This window comes from Equus przewalskii, chromosome X, assembly GCF_037783145.1.
Source record: "Equus przewalskii isolate Varuska chromosome X, EquPr2, whole genome shotgun sequence".
Classification (NCBI taxonomy): Eukaryota; Metazoa; Chordata; class Mammalia; order Perissodactyla; family Equidae; genus Equus; species Equus przewalskii.
In genome coordinates this window covers 105355997-105383468 of record NC_091863.1, presented here as the reverse complement: position 1 = coordinate 105383468, position 27472 = coordinate 105355997, and the positions used below count along the sequence as shown (strand labels likewise).

The 27472-nt window shown below is 38.9% G+C and overlaps 1 protein-coding gene across 3 annotated transcripts in view; it reads right to left on the bottom strand.

Moving 5' to 3' along the window:
* Positions 1-27472, bottom strand: part of ARHGAP36 (Rho GTPase activating protein 36) — a 132708-nt gene that overhangs the window by 49775 nt on the left and 55461 nt on the right. Inside the window, exon 1 of one of the 3 annotated variants that reach the window (XM_070606683.1) lies at positions 3419-3535. The exons of the other annotated variants lie outside the window; for them this stretch is intronic. The gene's annotated coding sequence lies outside the window, so the exon portion shown is untranslated. Of the gene's footprint in view, positions 1-3418; positions 3536-27472 lie in introns of those variants that run through there. 3 annotated transcript variants of the gene reach the window in all.

Here is a 27472-nt window from a genome sequence, read left to right as displayed (position 1 = left end):
TCTCTATCTATCTGTCACAACTCTCCATCTTTAAAGCCTGCCTGACCCACACTTATACCTAAATAGCTGTCAACCAACTGACTGGAGTCAAAGATACTATCTATGCTCCTTCTCATTCCTCCCATTCTCAAACTATTCTTGCTTCATTTCGCTTCTATCTTTCCCCTGAGTCTTTATTTTGTTTTCTATTTTCAGCCTTGTTCTTGCCCTATGGACCAATGACTGAGTAACCCAACTGAGTTTCCTTGGCTTGAACCTCAGAGAGCCCTCCCTCTCCAAAGACTTGCGTGCCTACTCGTTTCGCTGCGCAGCTTCCACTACTCCTGGCCGACTCAGGTAGGGTACCAACCCCACTGTGCCCCCGAATCTTACAAGGCTAAAGTGCCTTATCCAAAATCCTTGGGGACAGATATTTTTCAGAATTTTAGGGATTTTATCAAGGTAATCCTGTGTATTTGCCTATATCACATAATACCTCCAGCAGGTTATGGCATAGCTCCCCATAATCAAATACATTAATATTTCTGTCATGAAATACATGAATATTCATACTAAATGGGACAAAAAAGACTATCAATATCTTAATGTAAGTTAAAATGAGTTTGGGGCTGGCCCAATGACGTAGTGGTTAAGTTCACATGCTCTGCTTCGGCAGCCCAGGGTTTGCGGGTTCGGATCCCGGGCACGGGCCTACACGCCACTCATCCAGCCATGCTGTGGCAACATCCCACATACAAAACATGGAGGCATATTGGCACAGATGTTAGCTCAGGGAAAATCTTCCTCAAGCAAAAAGAGGAAGATTAGCAACAGTTGTTAGCTGAGGGCCAATCTTCCTCACCACACACACAAAAAATGAGTTTTAGCATCAAACTTGTAAGAAAGTTTTTGATTTTCATAGCTTTGTGGTTTTGGAGGTGCAAATAAAGATTAATTATCTGTAGTAAGAACTCAATGCTTGTTTGGTGGATGGATGGAAGTGTGGATGAATGCAATACCTGTGTTTATCCTCCCAAATAAGTAACAAATGGGCATTTAACAAGAGTCTTCATAGCTTTAACCAAGAGTCTCAACTGTGAGTACATTAGATTTCACTGCAGGCAAGAGGAACACTATTAGAAAAATCCATCACATAGGTCTGTTACCACATCATGGATGGCCTGCCTTGGGTCAGTTGGCCACCATTGGGCCAATCAGTGGCCACTCCTGTGTATAAAACAGCCAGCCTTTTTCCTGACTATGGACCTGTGAAATAAACCTAACTAGAAGGGAAAGATGGACATGGCAAGTACCTGGGGCTATTCTGTTGGGTCCAATATGAAAGGAATGAATGGGCTGTATGTATCTTCAGGTGATCCTCTTTAAATAGCATTGCTCTGAACCAGGCTTCGCAAAGGTATTGAGTGGCAGTTAGTTTGAAACCACCCTTCCCAGCAGCTACTCAGAGTGCAGTGAGTTTATATTGCCAGTTAAGGGCAGAGATAGGTGTTTTTACTTCCAGTCACCTAAATACAGGGATACTATATCCTTTTGTACTAGGATGCTCCAGATGGAAAGCAGGGAGTTCCAGAAGAGACTAGCAAGGAACTAGAGCATGAGTCAAAATCAAACTTTCAGGCTCCCCTACCCAGGAGATGCCAAGGAATCATGGGAAAATTCAGCAGGAGAAAAATCATTCAGCTACTTCCAGGACCAATGCCTAGAGGGGGAACCCGGTGAGGAAGGAGAATTTGAGGAGAGGTTAGAAAGCTCCAGGACACTGGGCTGTTCGCTCCTAGAAAGTAGAGACTGAGTTACTAGCTTGCTATCTCCCATAGCAATGCCCCAGACTTTTCAATGTTAAAACAAAGGGACAGGACTTACATGATGTCTGAGATCTCTTCCTACTCTAGTTTTCAGCAGCCATGAATTTCTGATATTCTTTTGAAAACTACTTATTGTTTCTCATAAGAGTAATCATACTCTTTGGTGAAAACTTGGAAAATCAGGCAAACATATGAAAGTTTACATTCATCTATCATCCCATCTTTCACACATTTGAGCATATTTCATTTTTGCTTGCTTGCTTTTATTTTACATCTTTTTATAAAATTGTGATCATAGCTTTATATTTTGAGTTATACACTTAAGTGTATCGTGAGTGTTTCCATGTCATTACAAAAGGTATGATTCCAGTCTAATTTGGATGTTCACCAGACATTGTGGGGCACACTAAAAAGTATAAAATGTGTACCTTGACCTTATGGAACTTACAATCTGGTTGAGAGGATGAGATTAACATACATGAAACCAATAATGAAAAATTTTTAAAAATGGGATGTAATTAAATGTCATTTCTTGTGACAAGCTGGAAGGACAGTAAGAATCCAAAGGAGGGAGAGATTGATGTGGACAACACTAGTGAGGGAAGGCTCCCAGAGAAGGCGGGACTTAAGGTGGCCTTTAACAGATAAGAAAAGGAGAATGAAGAAAGCAGGAGCATCAAGGAAATAGAAGCAATGGAGGGAGACTGGACAGAGCAATCAAAATCCCTTTATGTTTTCGTGTTGTTGGTGATACAGAGCTACCCACGGCCAGGATTTCAGCACTCTCCGGGGGCTCATCTTAGATAGGAAAGAACAGACCAAGGTCTCTCACCTAAAGGGGACTTGGAGGATAAATGCATGATAAATGAAGCACTCATATTAATGTGGCAGTAGCTTAGGCTCAGACCTTGTTCAATTTAGTAATTAACTTGCTCCTTTGCTGCATCTCGAACAGTGATGGCTCAAACGTCATGGTGCTAGTGGCTAGAGTCCCCAGTTGGACAACTTCCTATGTAGATAGTTGATTATATGACTTCAGAGCCCTGGTAACAGTCAGTTCACTACCGTGGGTTGGTAATCACAAGAAGAGGAAATGAGAGAATGCTTATGGCATAAGCTTCCTTCTCCATCCACTGAAGACACAGCTGAAAACTTCATTGAAAAAAAGTTAATTAAGTCACATCTGTGGTCTGAAATGCTCCCCGGTAGGACTAGGAGTTTCTCAGGGCAGACAATCTGTGGTTTGTCTAGAAATAGACAGGTAGAGACAGGTTTGTCTAGAAATAGAAAGGTACCCTTACATGAAATACCACAGTTCGAGATTCATTTGTGATGCATCAGAAACTGCCCTTGTCTATGGTCAGGAGGCTTGCCACTAACTAGCTGTATGACTTTGACCAAATTCTATTACCTCTCTGAGTTCACCTCAGTTTTCTTCCTCATCTGTAAAATGGGAAATATTCCAAAGTTCCCTTTTGGCACAAAAATTCTGTGAAGCTATGATTTCTCTGGACTGTCACAGCCTTTCAGATTTCAGGAATCCCCTGAATGCAATGCAAATAACCCTGAAAAAAGGCTACTTCTTACCCTTGTGTTGCCAGTCACCACCATACCTGGAAATCGAAGTCCTTTGGGGAATGGGACCAGGAGAGCAAGCAGGCTCAGCCCGAGGGGAGAGGCACAGAAAGGAGAAGTGAGTGGGCCCCCAAGATGTCACCAGTTAAGCAGAGGGAGGAGGATCTTGATACCTCCTCCTCTATCTGCCTCTTAACTGAATGCCCAGCAGCAGACTGTGCCTGACTGCATGCCTACGTAGGTGCCTGCTCACCACAGGATGCCCTGGCTGCCAGCATGCTGTTCCAAGCCAATGGGAGAAACCTGAGGTGAAGTACCCCAGGGCCAATCATAGGTGGAAGTATCTCTTTAATGGCCAGAGAGACTGTATCTTTGGCTCCTTTTCATTGGTTCAGACCAACTGAAGGCTCTCTGGACTCTCAGCCAATGCTGAGCCATCAGCCAACTGGAGTGGGCTCGGCTGCTGGATCCTGTTTTCCTCTGAGGCTGATGGGTAGCCCTGCCTCAAGGGCTGCCTGTCTCCCCATTGGCATCCCTGACCGAAAACTTTTGCCATGAAGCACAGAAGGCATGAGCAGTGGGACCTAATCGAGGCAGCCTGATGAGAGGTAGGCATGCTGGGGGCCAGGAGCCACGCCCAGGCCCAGTCCCTGCAGGTGAGTGCAGGTGAACTGGCAAAGGGAGAGAACAAGCAGGTAGAACTGCTGGGAGTGGGCGTTGTAGGACTGAAGCTAAGGGCAGATCCTAACAGGCGAGACTCTTACTATTTCCTTCCCATAAGCTACAAATATCCAAGTGGTTTGTCCAAAACCCTATGGTGCCCTCTATATTCCTACCCTATATCCAAAACTACAGCCAGGGAAGAGTTCCTCCTCCCAAGAGAGTGAGAGAAGTTTGTTAGAGAAGGTATGTTGGCTCCCAATTAGAAGCTGTATTTCCTGTCTTAGGATGCCCATGATGCTCAAAGATAGACTTGGTGGCTCTGGACTCCAAGGACACATGGATACCATGATCTTTGCTTCATACATCTCAGACCAGTTCTTTATATGCTACAAGGAAGGCTAAGATTGTGGCTTCAACCCTGAGTAGACTGGGTAACTTTCATTTTGCTCCATAACTACTGACACTATTATTTGTGTCACCCAAGAGCAAAGCCCCAAACCTAGGCAGCCATTTAAGTGGTGTGTACACAGGAGGCACAGTGAGATGTACAGAGAGTTCAGTGTAAAGCTTTCTTATTTCTGGAGACATTCAGTCACTCATCAAACACTTGCTGAATGCCTTTTATGTGGCAAGCAAGCCCTCTGCTAGATGCTAAGGGGACAACGAGGAATAAATTATATGGGCTATTGTCGAATACCACCAGGGCATGGCTGAGGGAAGAGTGTGTTTTGAGCATTGATGATAGACTACTTTATGTCCTTTAGTGATTGACCTGATGTTATAGTTGAGTTTAGAATGCTCCAGAACTGCCCCTTCATAACACCATCAGAAATATTTGTCTTCAATGCCTTTAAGGTGCTCCCCAATTAAAACCTTTCAGAAAAGAATCTGCTACAAAATTGCTATAGGACTTTGGGCTAGTCAATTCTCAATTTCCTCCTCCTTAAAACAGGAGTTTGGGCTAGGGGTTTGTGAAGCCATTTTCAAATCTGAGAGACCATCTAGGAGTCTGTAGTAGCAGTCAATTACTCCTTAGTATAAATTTAATTATCTGTGTTCTTTCTCCCTGGGCTTAGCTACATTTTAAGCTAAAATTTTTAAGCTTTTTTTTCTCCAATTGTGGCGTGAAAGCTTTGTCAATCGGTAAAGAAATTTCAGGGAACTGCCTATAAGAAGGAGAAGTATTTGGGGAAGGAAAATGCCAAGGAAATGGGATATAATAAACCTCTCCAATATCCTAACATTCTCTTTCCTCAGGCTGTAGGGCCCTGCATTCTGTTGAGGCTAATCCCAAACCACAGTTTCTGATAAAAAGAATCATTCAAGAAACAAAGCCCCCTTTGGGGCTTACAATGCTTTAACACCAAGGAGCTCTTGTAACAATGAGGGTGAAGGGCTTGGTGAAAAGCTCTATGTACATATTCCACAGGCCCAGGATGCCCGGATTGAAACAGCATCTTTGCCCATTACTCTTCCCTCCTGCCTATTTCAGGTTCCTTTAGAGCCCAGATCTCACTCCCACTGGCCACAAGTATTTTGAATGACACAAGGTCAGGAAAAAGGACAGTGATTCAGAAATGCACATCATTCCTTAAGTACATTTAATTGTAAAAGACATCTAATCAATCCAGTCCTCTGCTCGAACATGGCAGCTAGAAGAGGCAAAGCACATCTTTTGCATTTCACTCCAAACCAAAATAAGAAGCCAAAGTGGGGAGGGGGAGAGGGAGAGGGTGGGATCAATGAATCCAATCAATGGTCTATATTAATGTTTCCTATATGGCTGTGCTGATTTGCAGCTCTCCAGGTGCCAAATGACATCTGGGAAACATTACTCCATCCCCCAATTGACGTAATAATTAGATTGCATAAATGGCTCCTCTGTGCTCACTGCCAGCGCAAGAGACAAATGTTATCGGTGAGCCAATCAATCTTTCTCCCTGTTAAATTTCCAACCTGTGTCAGCAATTATGCTGTAGAGGTCAAAAACCACCCAAATGAGTGAAAACTGGCAAAGATGAATTTTGGGAGTGGATTATACTGCACTATTTCACAGCAGGGTGTGTAGGGTCAGGACCCAGACAGGTACATGAACAAATCCACAACTGGACATACCACCAGAGGCCAAAAGAGGGAAAGAAGGCTAGTAGTATCTTCTGCAAGACTTTGCTTTTCTCTATTCCTGTTGTCTGTTTTGTACTTAGATAAACCGAGAGGCTGAGAACAGTATGACAGGGGAAAGCATTAGTCATTTCGTATTAGTCTTTGTGGTAGGCTGAATAATGCCCCTCCCCCAGTATCCACATTCTAATCCCCAGAATTTATGAATATTACCTTAAATGGGACTTTATAGATGTGTTTAAGGATCTTGAGATGGAGAGATTATCTTGAATTATCCAGCCGGACCCTGAACGCAATCACAGTGTCCTTATAAGAGTAAGTCAGAGGAAGATTATAGACGGAAGAAGAGGAGAAGGCAATATGACCAGGGATACAGAGATTGGAGTGATGAGGCCACAGGCCAAGGAATGTCGGCAGCCATCATAAGGGGAAGAAGCAAAAAATATATTCTCCCCTAGAGCATCTGGAGAGAGTATGGCCCTGCCAACATTTTGATCTTGGCCCAGTGAAACTGATATCAGACTTCTGGCCTCTAGATTATGAGATAATAAATTTATGTTGTGTTGAGTCACACAATTTGTGGTAATTTATTACAGCAGCCATAGGAAACTAACATTGTCCTCCATTATTAAGCTCAGGTCACAGGTAGAATGATAAAGAAGCTTCCTGTAGTATGAAGAGCATCAAAATCCTCCTCTACCCAAAATATGTCCTCCATCTATCACAATGCAATGTCAAGCACTAGGAATCCAAAATTCACATGTGCATGGCAACATTTCTACTTTTAGGGTAATTCTTTCCTGCTGCTATATTGCAAAGAGTACATATAAGCCTTTGTTTTCCATTAGTACTTTTGCATGAATTTATATATGCGATTACCTCCAGCGACCAGGCAGACCTTGGGGGGACGGGGGGGGGGATGCTGAGCAGGTAGGGAAATACAGTAAATATGTCTAAAATGAAACCACAATTGGGCTCAAATCAAATCTCTTTTAGTAATAACACTAAGTAGGGCCTTTAGGAAAACAAGTCATGGCAGAACTAACTTAATTTGCTCTTCTGATAAGGTTACAAGGCTTGTGGATTGGGAGAATGTTGTAGACAGGATGCATCTGGACTTTAACAAGGCTTTTGACTTAGACTCTCATGATTCCTTTGTAGATCAAGTGAAGAAATACAGGCACCAGGTGAGACTCTAGAGCAAGCAGGAGACTGCTGATATGTAGATCAGGGTCTTTGGTGACTGGTCACAGATCTCTACATCAGTCCCAGTCAAGTCACCGTTCTTATCCACGGCTCACACAAAGATAAATATTCATTCTCTCTGGGAGTGAGGATGCGGGGAAGCTAGAGAGTCCAGGTGACAGATTGGATGTGAGAATCAGGATACAAAACAATATTGGTAGCCTGGAACATTGGCTGACCTCTGTGAAATGCAATGTCCAGCACTAAGAATACAAAATTCACATGTACAAAGGTTTATATACAGAGCAGCCATCAGAGTACAGAAGGCAGAGGGGATCAGCAGGCAGACAGCTCAGTGAGTCAGAAGAATGGTGAGGCTGGCACACACACACACAAAAAGCTAAATGTAGCCGGAGTGTGCCTATCCAGGAATGGGAGAGAACAATACTCCTACCCACTTGAGTATTCCTCGTTGTCCAGGCTATACTCAGGTTCCATTCTGGGCAAGATACTTTTTTTTTTTTTTTTTTTTTTTTTTTTGCTGAGGAAGATCTGCCCTGGGCTAACATATGTTGCCAATCTTCCTCTTTTTTTGCTGAGGAAGATTCGTCCTGAGCTAACATCTGTTGCCAATCTATGAGCCACCACCATAGCATGGCCACTGATAGACAAATGGTGTAGGTCCATGCCTGGGAACCAAACCCAGGCCACTGAAGCAGAGTGTGCCAAACTTAACCATTAGGCCAGTGGGGCTGGCCCCTGGGCAATATTCTTTTTATCTCCCAGATGTGTGTTTTCTTTAAAAAGAAAAACTCACCAAATTATTTAGAATAAAAAGTGGAAGTCTGATTCTGTCCCAACCTCTAACCCCAAAGATAACCATTGTTAACAGAATAGTAAATATCCTTCTAAACTCGTTTTTCTGCAAACTTATTTATTATATGCAATTTATTAACACAAATGAAAGCATGCTATACATATTATTCCTGGCCTTGTTTTTTATTTAAGAATATGCCATGGGAATTTTCCCATGCGAGTGATCATAAGAGCTAATAATTATTGCGCATTTTCCATGTGGCAAGTAAATTTTTAAGAAGTGTTTCATGTTTTAATTCATTTAAAACTCACAATAACCCCATGAGATGCGTACTATTACTACTATCCCCATTGTAGAGAAAAGAAAACAGCTTCAGAGAATTTTCTCAAGCTCACACAGTAATTAAATGACATAGGTTGGATTTGAGTTCAGGCCTCTCTAGTTCTAGAGCCTATGCTCTTAATATCTACACCATGCTGTTTCTCAGTACTTTGAGGGCTACCTGATTTTAAAAAATACAGCGTAAGAGTTTATTTGTATCCATATCACAATTTATTTAATCTTATATTAGTGGACATAAGATTGTTGCCTTATAGAAGGACTTCTCAGGGCTTTTAATATGCTAATATACATTATGACTCTCCTAAGAAGGGGACGCAGTAGGCACTGTGTCAGTCCAAAACTTCTCTAACCATGACATCCATTTTTTCTCACAGAGCATTTCAGGGACTGGAATATCAGGGATCAAATTTTGATGTGCATCTGCATCACTTGGGATGTTTTTCCAATGCGGATTCCTAGGTCTCGACTAAAGTGCTTCTGATATAGGTAGTTCATGGACCACACACTGAGAAATGCTGCTTTGTGCCGTAGGATTGATCTTTGATGTATAAAATAAATATAAGTGGCTACATAACCATAGTTTTGGGTAGATCAAGGGCATGAGTATCTGGGGGAAAGAAGCACTCTTCCCGCTTCCCTCCTTGAGCTACCTGATCATCTGAAACTTATCCACTCCAATGCCAGAAACCCATAGCTCAATGAAGCATTAATCTAGGATTCTCAGTGATCTCAGTTCCCAGGGGACTAAGCCACAGTGGCCATCACACCACTCTACATCTCTCAATGAAGAACTGTCCCACGACTGAAAGTATAAGCTAACAATTGATGAATATTTCTAGGGAGTTTATTCCATATAGATTTGAACTCTTACTCCAGGGACCACTCACTTCCTGTTTCTGTCATCTATAGAAACATTAATAACAGTCAAATATCTGCAGACAAAGAATTAACCCAATAGGGAAAAAAACCCATGAGTCAATAAGAGTTTGTTTTTTTAAACTGTGAGCTTGGAAAAGTACAAGAGGACCTGTTCATGCTCTTAAGTTATATTTAATATCATCAAATCCCATTCACCCTTGCAGGTGATTGCTTAAGCGTCACCTGAGTTTGGATTGGAGACAAGAGAGGGAAGACTTAAGGGGAAAGGAGTCTCCTGGAAAGTTTCGCCTCCAGTGAGTGGACAGGAGACAGGAGTTTTACTAAAGAAGGGGCCAGAGTAGCCTGTCGTTGGTGTAAGCCAAAGTCCTGCACTTGAGACCCTCTCCACATATCACATGCTGAGATTTTCAAAATACTCTTACTTTTCAAATTTCAAAGGATGCTCACTTCAGCTGTGAGAGGCTGGTGGGGTATTACTACAAACCCTATTTGACAAACGGAGATCTTGAAGAGTTTGGAAGAGGGTATGCATGAAGGTTAGTAGTAGAGAAGAGAACTACACAGATCCTAACGCACTAGAAAGTATGCCGGAGTGCACAATTTTATATTTAGTAGAATCTTGAGCATGTCAAATTGCATAGAAAAAAGCTGGAAGGAGATGTGGACCCAGTATTGACAGTTACCTCTGAGAGATTGGATTATAAGTGAATTATATTTTCTTCTTTGTACTTGCCTTGGTCTCCCCTTTCCTCAAATGTTCTACAGCAAGCATTGTAGCTTTTATGCACAGGAAAAAAGGTAAATATTAAAGAAAAATAGGACATCAGACTAAAATTCTAGTTCCAGCTTTGCCCCTTGGACAAGTTGCTTCACTCTCTGAGACTGTTTCTATAATCTTCCTGAGGGCCCTAAGTTTGGGTGAAGCTATTGGCTGAGAGAAAAGGTGAAGAGAGGATAGGGGAGGAAAGGAAAGGTTAAGACTGAGATGCTGCTCTAGTTGAGGTTATCTTGGGAAGTAGAAATACTGTTTTCTGACATCAGAGATGGGGGCTGTGAGAATGCTTTGCAAGTTGTCAAGGGCTATTATGCAAGTGATGAGAGTTACTGCTGTTAATGATCCCTGATTCCCCCTCAGACACACACATATACACATACATACACACACCCCCTCCCCAAAGTGCTTGAAAATCCACACTTTGGCTCAATTTTCTCTTCCATTTCCCTGTAATATTGCCCTGATGATCTCATTACCAACTCCAGGCAGAGTCTCTTTTCTACTTGTCACTAGCCAATCTAGCTACCTTAGACTCTCCACCATATTTGAGCTCATCCTCCTATAGATTGTTCTGTCATTAACAAGTGTCATCTACATAACTCAAAGTCATGTCCCAGGGCTCTGCAGCAGCCAGCATAGTGATTAGAAAAACATCCTGGTTCAACCAGGACAGGATCCGGATCTCCTTTTTCCAAACCAGATTAATTGCCTTGTTAATGACAACACCTCACCTAAGTCCAGAGTCTATTTTTGCAAAAAGCCTGTACACACCATATAATTCTGGGGCCTCACAGCAGCACTGGGAGGGAAGCAAAGTAAGGAGGGACACTCCTGTTTACAGAACACAGAGAGAGCAAGTGACCTATCCTAGATTCACAGAGGGTAGGTAACAGACAATATCAGCATTCCAACCCAGGCAAGGCTCTTTCCCCTACATCACAGCATTAGTTCACAGTTGGATGTGGATAAATGAAAACACAGAAAATAGGTTACTGTGCACCTGACCACAGACAGATTTGGCATGATATATAGCAAAACCTTTTTCTTGCTGGAGTAAGTCAAGACCTATGACTTGTAATAAGACCACATTTGGGATCTGGGGGCCGGGGATGGGAAAGTGTTCTTTCTGAGATTAGCACTGAGCTCTTCGACAAATCATTTATTCTTTCCTTTGTTCATTCACTCATTCATTCTATAAACATTTATTGAACATTTTGTATGTGCCACGCATTGCACTTGGCACTAGTGGGTAAGACACAAGGAAGGGCAGGACATGGTCCAGGCCCTCAAGGAATTCACCACAGTCTAGGGAGAAAAATTGGAAACAGACACGACTAATTCCAAATACATAGCAAAGTAGGATTCATGACATAAGAGAGCAAAATGCTCTGGTAGTCTAGAAAGAAGACTCACATCTGTTTGAGGGATGAGCTTGACTTATGAAAGATAAATAGAATTTAAAGGAATGGTAAATGGGTGGGAGTAGGGGACTTCCAGGGAAAGAAAACGACATAGGCACAGAGGTAATAAATCAGATGAGTTAGATGGATATCAGTGCATAGTTGTATTTTGATGGAGCTGGAATTGGACACAAGAAAGGAAAGACAAGATGGGAAGATAAGTTTGGGCCAGATTGTGGTAGGCTTTGAATACTGCAAGCCCAGCCTCATCTTCCATCCTTCTCAGAGGCCAGCAGCACTGACTGCACAAGGAAGAATTTGGGGAAGGCAGGAAAAGATGGATTCTGCTCTCTGGGAGCCAGAGGCCAAGGAAAAAAGGTGATACCTACGTGAACTCCAGAATGGGAGAAGTCATACTGAGGTTCCTTGACAGGGTGGGAAATGATGGCAAACTATTTTCGGAGAAAAAGCTTAATTTAGTTCGCTGAAATTCTTGCTTTGACATCTTCCCCAATTCACCTTTTGTGCCTTTGCTTGTGCTAAACCCTAAATCTGCAGTGTCTTCCTCAGCCCCTCTCCCACCAATCCTGCTTATTGAGAAGGCTGATTCATTTTCCAAGACGTCCTCCCCGTCCTTTGCCTCACTGGTCCTCAGTTCCCCACAGTTAAAGCCACCCATAGCTGTTTCTGCTCAGTCTCCTTCCTGGCTCATCCCTTTAGAGTTATTCTTCCCCTGAGTTAAGTTCTCTTTTCATTGTCTAATTTAAACACTATATCCTTGGTCCACATCCATGGCTGCAAATACTATGTCAATGACTTCTAAATTTATATCTTCCCTTTTCTGAGTCTTAGACCCACACATCCAGCTGCCTGTTAGACATCTCTGCCTTGATGTGCCACAGTTAAATCGAACTCAAAATCTTCTCCACCTTTCTAGAAGAAATAATCTTCTCATACAAAACATACTTTATCACCTAATCTACCATAATATGCCCTATCACCCAAATTAAGCATCTGGAAATTTTCCTTGACTCTCCCAACTCACTGTCCTCCAAACATCCAACCAGTCAACAATTCCTTCAGTTTTTTACTTCTTTAATATTGGCTGAATATGTCTGTTTCTCTCCATCCCTACTACTGATCTCTCACTTGGATTACTAAAATAAACTTCTAACTGATTTCCTTGACCCCAAACCATGTGCCATTCTCATGCAAGCCTTGAGTCAGTGCTCTTCTCAAATATCACCTTTTCCAGGAAGCATTTCCTGATCCCTCCCAACCAGTCCTCTCTTCACGTAGATCTTGCTTCGGAAATATTGCCAAAGAACCTTTAAAATGCTGATATTATGCCCTGTTTCTGTAAGAGGAAATAAGGGAAATAAGTGCTTCCAGAAATGTTTCCAGGTGTACACTGCTGTGGAGAATCCTGAAGTACATATGTCCCCAAGGGAACCGAGTCTTGGAAGTGGGTTCCAAGGGAAAAGCCAACTCTAGAGAGGCAATACTAATCTACCTTATAACACTCTGAATTTTCTAATTTTACAATTTTTCTTTGGCTTTCTCACTGAAGTTGTGACCCACTGCTGCAGGGATTTGGGAAATAAAATGCATCATTAATCAAAACTTACTCTTCCCCAAAATAAAATATTAGCTCTGTTGGGTAGTTAATTGTATTATCAGAGTGAACAGCTCATCCTCTTTTACAAGGGCTTTAAACCCTGATCGCCTAATAAGTGCAGGAATTACAGTTAATCTAGCTCAAAATTTAATTATGGTGAGTCATACATCACAAAGCAAAGCACATAGGGGCAAAACTCTGGTGAAGTCATGTCCAACTGACCTTGACCCTGGGCCTGCTGGCTCTTTCTAGAAGGGAAATTGGAAATCCTTCCTTTTTGTAAGATAACAGGGCCATGCAAACAAGACCCACCCCAGTCTACCTGAGCAGTTTTACAGGAAAGCCTGCCTTAATCAAATCTTACCATGAGAAAGCCCAGAAGCAATTTTCCCTCTGGACTCTGCCTTTCCAGATCTTGTTATAGTATTATGCAGTTGGATTTAAAGAACACCACTACAGTGGATCCAGGCCAGGGCATGGTATTAAGGAATTGCATGAGACCTTCAGAATTTTAAGAGTGCATCTAAATCTACATTTGGAGACTCTGAGTTGACAGAGACCTAAAAGATCAACAGTTCCTGCAGGTCATGTGGCTTTTAGTCTGCTCATTCTCCCGATTTCTCACAGAACTGAGGACAATATTCCAAGTGTTTTTTGAGTGAAAAAGGATGATCAGACTCCTTGATTGGACTTCTCCACTTCTAATAATGTGGTTTAAGAAGTTATTACCTCTCTGACTAGTTACTGGCACCTAAATTATTACTTCACAGGTTGCGCTAATTATTTATTTTTATACATATGCAGGTTGGACTTGATTGCATCATTTTTAATTAATACTTGCTAAATTCTATCTTTTATATTTATCCCATTATTCCAGCCTGTCCTGACTTTGGGGAACACTCTCTCTGCCCTCCAAAATAACTGTTACCTTTCCTTGCTCCTTGCCATCTGTACTATTGAAAATCAATCCTTTTTTTCCTGCCTGTTTGGAACTCATTTATATTTTGTCTCTGCCACTTCAAGGGATGCTTAGCTCTACATGTTTATTTCCTGCTAAAGGTATTATGAGGGCCTCTTATTTGTTCTTATTTTGCTTTTCAGACTCTAGGTTGACTTCCTCTTCTTGATATTTTGGGTCTTAGGGAAAAAGTTTTTACTCTAAGCCTTCTGTGATGACAGACATGTTAGTCATATTCCCTTCCCCTCCATTTTGGTTATCTGTTGCTGTGTAACAAACCACCCAAAGTTTATTGACCTAAAGCAACAGTTTTATTTTATTCACAATTTCAGCAACCAAGAATTTTGGAAGGCCTTGGTTGGTGGTTTGTCTCTGATTCATCTGGAGTCTGCTGAAGAACTAGGACTGGACACTCCACTTTCAATATAGCTTCTTCATCTGCATGTCTGGCATCTCAAGGTCTGAAACCTTGGACTTTCTCATTCTCTCTTAATGCGACATCTCATCCTCCAGGGCCTCTCCACATGACTTGAGCTTCTCATAGCGTTGGTGGTCTCAGAGAAGTGACATGTTGGCTGGCTTTCAAGATGTAGGAAGTGGAAACTGACAGATCAGTTAAGAGATATTCCAAAAACAGTAACAGCATCACTTTTATTGTGTTTTATTGGTCAAACAGTCACAGGTCCCATGCAGACTCAAAGAACTGGAGAAATAGACTCTACTTCTTGATGGAAGAGTGACATTGCAGAACAGCATATGGAATATGAGATATTGTTGCAGCTATATTTGGAAAATACAAACTTCCATATGTTCTATAGATTTCCAGACTTAAAAATATTACACTTTAAAATGCCTGTAGACAAAACTGGACAATGAGGAAGAGAGAAAGTGTGTGTTAGAGTTCGAGATGATCAAATAAGTCCAAATAGAGGAAACTTCAAGAAGAAAGATTCAAGGAATTGGGGCATTTAACTTAAAAACAGAATGTTATAGTGGGTGAAACAAGGATTTGAATTCATAAAAATCTGGACTCAAATCCTGCCATACCTCTTACCAATTTTATATGCATGGAAAAATATACATCAATACACATTTATTGAGTACTTTTTATTTTTATTTATTGAGCACTTTTTATTTATTGAGCACTTGTTAAGCACTGTATTAGAAACCTAGGGATACAGAAATGAAACAAAGTTTAAGCTTTCAAGAAGCACAAAATATAGTAAGGAAGACTGACATGAATAAATATTTGCAACAGAGTGTAAAAATGATATAATAGAGGCACCATGTACTTTGGCGGCTCGAAAGAAAGGAGTTATTACTTTGGGTGGCTCAGGAAATACTTCACGGAAAAATGAACTCTTGAGCTGGGTTTGAAAGGATGAGTGAGAGTTTGCTATACAAAAAGGTGAAAAGGATACTTTAGGAGGAGGGAACAGCTTAAGAAAAGACACAGAGGTATGAAACAATATAGCTTCTTCAAGGAAATGCAAATAGTCGTCAAGGATTTCTTGCATAGAGGATCTATAAAAGCTTATGTAAGTGAAGTAGGCAAAGGATCATGGGAGTCTTTGTACCCTATGTGAAGAAATTTGAACTATATCTTGTCCATAAGAATTTAAAGAATGACATGATCAGATTTGCATAATAGAAAATCATTCTGCAGAAGGCAGAGCGCAGGAAATGTTGGAAGAGACTTATAAAGGACGGGAGACTGTTGCAATAATATACATGAGAAAAACCTAGAGCTTGAGCCAATAGAGCGGTAATTTTAATAGAGAGAAGCAGAACAACCTGAGTCATATTAAGCAGATAAAATTGACAGAATGTAGTCATCAAATAGGTGTTGGGGTTGGAGAAAAAGGAGGTCTTCCACGAGACCCATACTTCTGGTTTTGGTAACTAGATGTTTTGTGTAGCTATTTACTATAGTACAACATACAGGAGAAGAAAATAGTTTCTATGTGAGGTGAAGTGACTTTAGGTCAAGGTGGGGAAGATGTCAAATAGGCAGTCAGAAAAATTGGAATATTGAATGGCCTGGACTAAAGATACAGTTTTAGCAGTGATCGGAATAGAAATGGTAACTGAAGCCCTGGAAATGGATGAGTACACAGAGTGAGAAGAAAAAGTGACATGGGAAAGATCTGGAGGATTATCAGTGTTTAAGTTATAAATAGAGGAAGTGGAATTTGCAGAGAAAGGATTACTGGATTTGAAGAGATAGCATTAGAAACTATGAAAAATTGAACAAAGGGAGGAAAAAAAGAAAAAGTTAACATAGTGTTAGTGAGCAGTGGGACAATTGTAATCATCCTAATGAACATTTAATTTAATTAGAGGGATAGAAAAGGAGGAGGTAGGACAGGAAGAATACTGGAAGAAATAATGGCTGAACATTTTCCAAATTAGATGAGAATTATGAACTTACAAATTCAAGAATATCAATAAATCCCAAGCACAAAAAGCATGAAAAAAAACTACACTGAGGCACATCAGAATCTAATTGATTAAAATTAGTGATAAAGGGGGCTGGCTCCATGGCCGAGTGGTTAAGTTCGTGCCTGCCTTCCGCCGCAGTGGCCCAGGGTTTGGATTCTGGGCGCGGACATGCCACCACTCGTCAGGCCACGATGAGGCGGCGTCCCACATCCCACAACTAGAAGGACCTGCAACTAAGATAAACAACTATGTACGGGGGGTTTGGGAAGATAAAGCAGAAAAAAAAAAAAGATTGGCAACAGTTGTTAGCTCAGGTGCCAATCTTGAAAAGAAAATTAGTGATAAAGAGAAACCTTAAAAGAAGTCAGTGGGGAAAAAAAACACAAGTTACATACAGAGGAACAAATATAAGAATGACTGCAGACTTCTTATCGGAAACAACACAAGTCAGAAGACATCAGAAAAAAAAGTCTTTAAAAACATTGAAAGAACTATGGTTAATCATTCTAACAATAAACAAAAGAAAACTAGAGTGGCCATATCAGTATACACAAAGTAGCTTTCAGACCAAAGAGGGTCATTTCATAATGTCAAAGGAGTCAATTCATCAAAAATACATGACAATCTTACATATTATGCACCTAATAACAGAGATTCAAAAATACATAATGTAAACACTGATAAAGCTAGAAGGAAAAATAGACATATCTACAATTATACTTGGAGAGTTCAATACCTGTCTCTCTATAATTGGTAAAACAAGTAGACAGAAAGTCAGTGAAGTTAGAGAAGACTGGAACAGTACAATCCACAAAATTGATCTAAATGACATTTATAGAATACTCCACCAACAAGTATCAGAATAAATAATTTCCCAAGTACATTTAATTTATCATGATAGAACATATTCTGGCCCATAAAACAAGCCCAAATACATTTTTTAAAGATTAAAATCATACAAATATATTCTCTGATCAAAATAAAATTGAATTAGAAATCAATAACAGAAAGATATATGAAGAATCTCTGAATATTTAAAAACTAAATGATACACTTCTGTTGGTCAAGTTATTTTGAACTAAATGAACATGATAATGCAAGATATCAAAATTTGTGGATTTCAGTTGAAGCAGTGCTTAGAGAGAAATTTATACCATGAAAGGCTATATTAGAAAATAAGAAATGTCTCACATCAATAATCTAAACTCCTACCTTAAGAAACTATAAAGTAAAAGCAAATTAAGCCCAAAATAAGAAGAGGGAAGGAAATAATAAAGATAACAGCAAAAATCAATAAAATGTAAAATATAAACACAGTAGAGAAAATCAATGTGACCAAAGCTAGTCCTTTGAGACAATAAATAAAACTGATAAACCTCTAACAAGACTGATCAAGAAAAAAAGAAAGAAGAAACATCAGGAAAGAGGTGACACCACCATAGATTCTACAAATAATAAGGGATAAAAAAAATTATAAACAATTTTAAGCCAATAATTTAGGTAAAATGGACAAATCTTTAAAAGACATAAACTACCAAAGCTCACTCAAAAAGAAAGAGATAACTTGAAGTGCCCAATATCAAAGATATTAAAGAATTTGTAGTTAAAAACCTTCCCACAAAGAAAACTCTAGGACTAGATGGCTTTTCTGATAAATTTGACCAAACTTTGAAGTAAGAAATAATACCAGTTCTATACAAACATTTCCAGAAAAATTAAAATGAGGGCATACTTTACAACTCCATCTGTGTGCCAGCATTACACTGATACCAAAACCAGTCAAAGTCATTACAAAACTATAGACCAGTATCCTGCAGAAACATATACACAAAATTCTTGACAAATTTTAGCAAATCAAACTTAGTAATATATTTAAACGATATTACATCATGGCCACGTGGAATTTATCCAAGGATCACAAAGCTGGATTAGCACTTGAAAATCAATGTAATTCACCATATTAAAAAACAAAAAACCATACAATTATCTCAGTATACACAGAAAAATGCATTAAATAAAATTCAACATCCATTCTTAATGTTTAAAGAAACTCTTTGCAAACTATCCATAGAAGAGAACATCCTCAGACTGATAAAGGGCATCTATGAAAAAACCCACAGCTAACAGTATACTGAATATTGAAAGACTTGACACTTCTCCCCTAAAAGAAGGAATAAGGTAAAGATATCCACCCTTGACACTTCTATTCAACACTGTACTGGAGGCCATATTCAACATGATGAGGAGTGAAAAAGAAACAAAAGACATACAGATTAGAAACAGATATTTTATTACCAGGCTACATGATCATCTCTGTAGAAAATCATAAGGGATCTACAAAAAAAACATACTAGAAGTGACAAGTGAGTTTAGCAAGGTTGAAGGATACAAGGTCAATATACGGAAATCTATTGTACCCTAGCAACAGACAAAAGGAAATTGAAAATTTAAAAAATATTATTTTCAATAGCATCAAATAATATAAAATACTCAAGAATAAATTTGACAAATTATGTGGAAGACACATACACAACATTGCTGAGAGAATTTAAAAAGACCTAAATAAATGGAGAGCTATACCATGTTTATGGATTAGAAGGCTCAATATTGTTAAGATATCAGTTCTCTCTAAGTTGGTCTATAGAATCGTCACAGTCACAAAAAAAAATTTCAGCAGACTTCTTTGTGGATATTTACAAGTTGATTCTAAAATTTACATAGAATTAAAAGGATCTACACATGCCAAAAACAACTTTGATAAAGAACAAAAAACAAACTACCAGGTTTTAAAATTCATTATAAAGGTATAGTAATCAAGACATTGCAGTATTGGTGTAAAGACAGACATATATTATCAATGGAAGAGAAAAGAGGCTGTAAATAGACCAGCATATAGGGTCAGTTGAATTTTGACAATGTGGAAAACTTTTTCAACAAATAGTCCTGAAACAATGGGATGACTACGTGCAAAACATTTGACCTCAGCCCTTATCTCACACTATAAACAAAAATTGACTCAAAATGGGTCAAAGATTTAAAACAGTAAAATTCCTAGCAGAACACACAGTAGAAACTCTAAGTGGCTTTGCATTTGGCAAAAAAATTCTAAATAGAATACAATAAGCACAAACTATAAAAGCAAAATGGATAATTGGACTTCATCAAAATGAAACATTATTACTCCCCAAAAACACTGTTACAAAAATGAAAAAGCAAACTACAGATTGGGGAAAGTATTTGCAAATCACATATCCAATAAAGAGCTTATATAAAGAACTCTTATAACTCAATAATAAGAACACAAACAATGCAATTTAAATAGGCAAAAGAGGAAAATAGACACTTCACAAAAGAAGAAATACAGATGGCAAATGAATACATGAAAAGACCCTCAACATCATTAGTCATTATAGAAATGCAAATCAAAACCACAATGAGATACCACTATACTCCCATTAGAATGTCTAAAATGAAGAAGACTGACCACACCAATTTTGGTAAGGATGTGGAACAACTGGAACTTTCATTCAGTTCTGGTGGGAATATAAAATGTTGTATCCACTTTGGAAAACAGTCTAGCAGTTTATTAAAAAGTTGGAAATACCTTACAACCCACTCATTCCTCTCCTAAGATATTTACCCAAGAGAAATGAAGGCATATGTCCATGCAATGACCCACAAATGTTCATTGAAGTTTTATTAAAAATAGCCTTAAATTGTAAACAACCCAAATGTTCATCATCAGGTAAAGGGATAAATAATTTGTGGCATATTTGTACACAATGAAATGCTATTCAGCAATTTAAAAGAGCAAACTCTTGACACATGCACAACATGGATGAATCTCAGAATAATTATCTTGAGTCAAATAAGCTAGACAACAAAGAGTAGAAAGCAGCAGGGGACTTTGATCAAGATGGCAGAGTAGGAAGATCCTTAGCTCACCTCCTCCCACAGAAACACCAAAACTACAACTACTTATGAACCACCATCAATGAGAATGACCTGAAGACTAGCAGAACAGATTTTCCACAACTAAGGATACAGAGAAAAAGACACATCAAGATGGGTAGGAAGGGCAGAGATACAGTCTAGTCAGGACACACATCTCTGCACAGCAACCCTCAAGTGGGAAGGATATCACAACCATGGAGGTCCTTCCAGATGAGCAAGGGGCCTGAGCTCCACATTGGGCTCACCAGCCCCGGGAACCTGCACCAGGAAGATGAGCCCCAATAATGTCTGGCTTTGAAAACCTGCAGGGCTTATGTCCAGAGAGCCAGAGGGCTATAAGAAACCAAGACTCTGCTCTTACAAAGGTGCATGCACAAATGTGCTTGCTCCAAGTCCCAGTGAAAAGGCAACAATTTGACAAGTGCCTGGGTTATGTGTGAAGAAGATTCATTGACTAATTTTAGGGCATGTGCTGAAGGGGCAGGGATCTGTTGGAACATCCTCTGGTCACAGAAGCACTGGCAGGTGCCATTCTTTTTATTCTCCTTCTACCTAGCTGACTGGGTCCTGGTGGGTACCATTTCTGACACTCTCCATCTACCTTTCAAGCTCCTTTCACCCTGCAGCATTCCCCCATAGATCCACCCCAGCTGATGCCCCTCCAAAGCAGCCCTTGCCCCACCCTACCCAGCAGGCAGCCCTGGCCAACACCAGAGCCACCCCAAAGTGTCCCCCACCCAGGGAGGCTGGCCTTGCATACCAGTGTACCTGCAGCAATCATGGTCCAGGCACAACAAGAAGGTGCACACAGCCTACATAGGGGACACACCTGGAACACCTGGCTCTGGTGACCAAAGAGAATTGCACTACTAGGTTTCAGAGGACACCTTCTACATAAGGACATCCCTTCAAGACTGGGAGACATAGCTGATCTACCTAATACATAGAAACAAACACAGAGTGTTAGGTGAAATGAAGAGATAAAGGAATATGTTCCAAACAAAAGAATAAGACAAAGTCTCATAAAAAGAACTAAATGAAATGAGGATAAGCAATCTACTAGATAAAGAATTCAAAGTAATGGTCATAAAGATGCTTACCAAACTCGAGAGAAGTATGGATGAACACAGCGAGAGCTTCAACAAAAAGAAAGAAGACGTAAAAAGAACCAATAAGAGCTAAAGAATAAAATAACTGAAATTAAAAATACACTAGAGGGAATCAACAGCAGATTAGATGATGGAGAAGAATAGATCAGTGGTCTAGAAGGTAGTGTAGTGGAAATCACCTAATTGGAACAACAAAAAGAAAACAAATTTTTAAAAAATGAGGATAGCTTAAAGGACCTCTGGTACAACATCAAGCATACTAACATCAACATTATAGGGGTCCCAGAAGGATAAGAGTGAGAGAAAGGAACAGAAAATTTATTTGAAGAAACAATGGCTGAAAAATTCTCCAACTTGGTGAAAGAAACAGACATCCAAATTCAGGAAGCACAGAGCGTCCCACACAAGAGGAACCCACAGACACTCACGGCAAGACACATTATAATTAAAATGTCAAAAGTTAAAGATAAAGAGAGAATTTTAAAAGCAGCAAGAGAAAAACAACTAGTTACGTACTGAGGAACCCTCATAAGACTACCAGCTGATTTTTCAGCAGAAACTTTACAAGCAAGAAGGGAGTGGCATCATATATTCAAAGTGCTAGAAGGAAAAAAAAAACTTACAACCAAGAATACTCTACCCAGCAACGTTTTCATTAAGAATTGAAGGAGAGATAAAGAGTTTCTCAGAAAAGCACTATTAAAGGAGATTATCACCACTGAACCTGCCTTACAAGAAATGTTAAAGGGACTTCTTTAAATGTAAAAAAAAAGGCCATGACTAGAAATAAGGAAATTATGAAAGAATAAAATCTCACTGGTGATGGCAAACACATAGTAACGATAGTGGTTCAACCATCCATATAGCTAGTTTGAAGGTTAAAAGACAAAAGTAGTAAAACCTATATCTATAATAGTTAAGGGATACAGAAAACAAAAAGATGTAAAATATGATGGTAACAACATAAAACATGAGGCAGGTAGTAAAAATGTAGTGCTTTTAGAACGCACTTAAAGTTAAGCGACCATCAACTTAAAATAGCCTGCTTTATATATAGCTTGTTATATATGAACTTCACGGTAAGCACCAATCAATAACCTGTAATAGATACACAAAAAGTAAAAAGAAAATAATACAAACATAACACTAAAGAAAGTCATCAAATTACAAGGGAAAAGAGCAGGAGAAGAAGAAAAGAACAGAGAGGAACTACAAAACAGCAGAAAACAATTGAAAAAATGGTAATAAATACATACCTATCAATAATTATTTTAAGTGTAAATGCACTAAATGCTCCAATCAAAAGACATAGGGTGGCTGAATGGATAAAAAACCAAGACCCACATATATGCTGCCTACAGGAGACTCGCTTCAGAGCTAAAGACACACCCAGACTGAAAGAGATGGAAAAAGATATTCCATGCAAATGGAAATGGAAAGAAAACTAGGTAGCAGTATTTACATCAGACAAAATAGACTTTAAAACAAAGACTGTAACAAGAGACAAAGAAGGACATTACATAATGATAAAGGGATCAACCCAACAAGAGGATATAACACTTGTAAATATCTATGCACCCAACATATCGACACCTAAATACATAAAGCAAATAGCAACAGACATAAAGGGAGAAATTGACAGTAATACAATAATAGTAGGGGACTTTAACACCCAATTTACATTAATGGATAGATCATCAAGACAAAATCAACAACGAAACATTGGCCTTAAATGATAAATTAGACCAGTTGGATTTAATGGATATGTACATAACATTCCATCCAAAACCAGCAGAATAAGCATTCTTTTCATGTGCACATGGAACATTCTTCAGGATAGATCACATGTAAGGCCATAAAACAAGTCTCGATAAATTTAAGAAAATTGAAATCATATCCAGCATCTTTTCTGACCACAATGCTATGAAACTAGAAATCAATTACAAGAAGAAAACTGGAAGAAAAAAAAAACACGTGGAGGCCAAACAGCATGCTACTAAACAACCAATGGATCAACAAAGAAATCAGAGGAAATAAAAAAATACCTTGGTACAAATGAAAATGGAAACAATGTTCAAAAATCTACTAGACACAGCAAAGAGAGAAGTTTATAGTGATACAGACCTACCTCAGGGAACAATAAAAATTTCAAATAAACAATCTAACCTTACACCTAAGGAAACTAGAAAAAGAAGAACAAAGCCCAAAGTTAGCAGACGGAAGGAATTAAGATCAGAGCAGAAATAAATGAAATGGAGACTTAAAAAAAACTGTAAAAAGATCAATGAAACTAAGATCTAGTTCTTTGAAAAGATACACAAAACCGATGAACCTTTAGCCAGACTCATTCAAGAAAAAACAGAGAGGGCCCAAAACAATAAAATCAGGAGGGAAAGAGAAGATGTTACAACCAAAACCACAGAAATGCAAAGGATCATAAGAGATTACTACAAACAATTATATGTCAAAAAATTGGACAACTTAGAAAAAATGGATACATTTTTAGAAACATACGATTTTCTAAGACTGAATCAGGAAGAAATAGAAAACCTGAACAGACCAATTACTAGTAATAAAATTTAATCAGTAATCAAAACCTTCTAACAAATAAATGTCCAAGACCAGATGGCTTCACAGGTGAATTCTACCATACATTTAAATAAGAGTTTATAGCTATCATTCTCAAACTATTTCAAAAACTCGAAGAGGAAAGAATGCTTCTAAACTCATTAGATGATGCTAGCATTACTCTAATACCAAAACCAGGCAAAGACACATGTAAAAAATTACAGTCCCATATCCCTGATGAACAAAGATGCAAAAATCCTCAACAAAATATTAGCAAACCAAATTCAACAATACATTAAAAGGATCATACACCATATCAAGTGGGATTCATCCCAGGGATGAAGGATGGTTCAATATTTGCAAATGAATCAATGTGGTACACCACATTAATGAAATGAAGGATAAAAATCATATGATCACCTCAGATGCAGAAAAAGCATTTGACAAAATTCAACATCCATTTATGATAAAAAACTTTCAACAAAGTGGGTATATAAGGAACATACCTCAACATATATGGGGCAAATATGTAAAACACACAGCTAACATCATACTCAATGGTGAAAAGCTGAAAGTATTCCCTCTAAGATCAGGAACAAGACAATGATGTCTACTCACGACTTTTATAGTACCCGAAGTCCTAGTCACAAAATCAGACAAGAGAAAGAAATAAAGGGCATCTAAATTGGAAAGGAAGAAGTGAAAATGTCACTATTTGCAGATGACATGATTCTATATGTAGAAAACCATAAGACTACCAAAAGAATATATTAGAGTTAAGAAAGGAATTGAGTCAAGTTGCAAGATACAAAATCAATATACAGAAATCTGTGGTATTTCTATGCACTAATAACAAACAATAAGAAAGAGAAAATAAGAAAACAATCCCATTTACAATTGCACCAAAAAGAATAAAATACCTAGGAATAAATTTAACCAAGGAGGTGAGAGACCTGTACTCTCAAAACTGTAAGATATTGATGGTAGAAATTGAAGATAACATAAATAAATGAAAAGATATACTGTGCTCATAGATCAGAAGAATTAATATCGTTAAAATGTCCATACTGGGGCCAGCCCCGTGGCCGAGTGGTTAAGTTCACATGCTCTGCTTTGGCAGCCCGGGGTTTCACCAGTTCAGATCCTGGGCACGGACGTGGCACCACTCATCAAGCCATTTTGAGGTGGTGTCCCACATATCACAGCCAGAAGGTCCAACAACTAGAATATACAACTAGGTACTGACGGCTTTGAGGAAAAGAAGAAGAAGAAAAAAAGAAGATTGGCAACACATGTTAGCTAAGGTGTCAATCTTTAAAAGAGAAAAAAGTCCGTACTACCCTAAGCAATCTACAGATTCAGTGAAATTCTTTTTTTTTTGGGGGGGGGGGGGAGATTATCCCTGAGCTAACTGCTGCCAATCCTTCTCTTTTCGCTGAGGAAGACTGACCCTGAGCTAACACCCATGCCCATCTTCCTCTGCTTTATATGTGGGATGCCTACCACAGCATGGCATGCCAAGCGGTGCCATGTCCACACCCAGGATCCGAACCAGCGAATCCCCGGCCACCGAAGCAGAACGTGTGCACTTAACCGCTGCGCAACCGGCTGGCCCTCAGTGAAATTCTTATAAAAAAACCAATGGCATTTTTCACACAACTAGAACAAAGAACCCTAAAATTTCTATGAAACCACAACAAACCCTGAATAGCCAAAGCAATCTTGAGAAAGAAAAACAAAGCTGGAGGTATCACGCTCCCCGGTTTCAAACTATACTGCAAAGCTGTAGTAATCAAAATTGTATGGTACTGGCATAAAAAAGACACATAGATTAATGAAACAGAATAAAGAGCTCAGAAATAAACCCATGCTTATATGGTCAATTAATTTACAAGAAAGGAGGGAGGAATATACAATGAAGAAAGGACAGTCTCTTCAATAAATGATACTGGGAAAACCGGACAGCTACATGCAAAAGAATGAAACTGGACCACTTTCTTACACCATATACAAAAATAAACTCAAAATGGATTAAAGACTTAAATGTAAGACCTGAAACCATAAACTCCTAGAAGAAAACATAGTCAGTCAGTAAGCTCTTTGACATTGGTCTTAGCCATATTATTTTTTGGATCTGTCTCTTCAGACAAAGGCAAAAATAAACAAATGAAAATATGTCAAACTAAAAACCTTTTGCACAACACAGGAAACTATCAACAAAACAAAAAGATAATCTACTGAATGGGAAAAGATATTTGCAAATATTATATCTGATAAGGGGTTAATATCCAAAATATACAAAAAACACATACACTTAATATCAAAAAATAAACAATTAGATTAAAAAATGGGCAGAAGACCTGGACAGACATTCTTCCAAAGAAGACATACAGATGGCCAACAGACACGTGAAAAGTTACTCAGTACCACTAGTCATCAGGGAAATGCAAATCATAACCACAATGAGGTATAACCTCACACCTGTCAGAATGGCTATTATCAAAAAGACAAGAAATAAGTATTGGCAAGGATATGGAGAAAAGGCAACCCTTGTACCCTGTTGGTGGGAATGTAAATTGGTGTAGCCATTATGGAAAACAGTATGAAGGTTCCTCAAAAAATTAAAAATAGAACTACCATATGATCCAATGATTCTACTTCTGGGCATTTATCTGAAAAAAAACAAAAACACTAATTCAAAAAGATACATGCACCCCTATGTTCATTTCACCATTATTTACAATAGCCAAGATATGGAAGTAGCCTAAGTGCCCATCAATAGATGAATGGATAAAGAAGATGTGGTGTATATTTACAATGGAATATTAGCCATAAAAACAACAAAATCTTGCCATTTGCAACAACATGGATGGACCTAGAGGGTATTATGCTAAATGAAATAAGTCAGGCAGAGAAAAACAGATACTGTATGATTTCACTTATGTGTGGAATCTAAAAACAAAACCAAGAAATAAACAAAACAGAAACAAACTCATAGATACAAAGAACAAACTGGTGGTCGCCAGAGGGGAGAGGATAGGAAGATGAATGAAATAGGTGAAGGGGATTAAGAGGTGCAGTTACAAAATAAGTAAGTCATGGGGATGTAATGTACAGCATAGGGAATATAGTCAATAATATTGCAATAACTTTGTATGATGACAGATGGTTACTAGACTTGTCATGGTGATCATTTTTTAATATATATATAAATGTCAAATCACTGTTATTCACTTGAAACTAATATATATTCTATGTCAA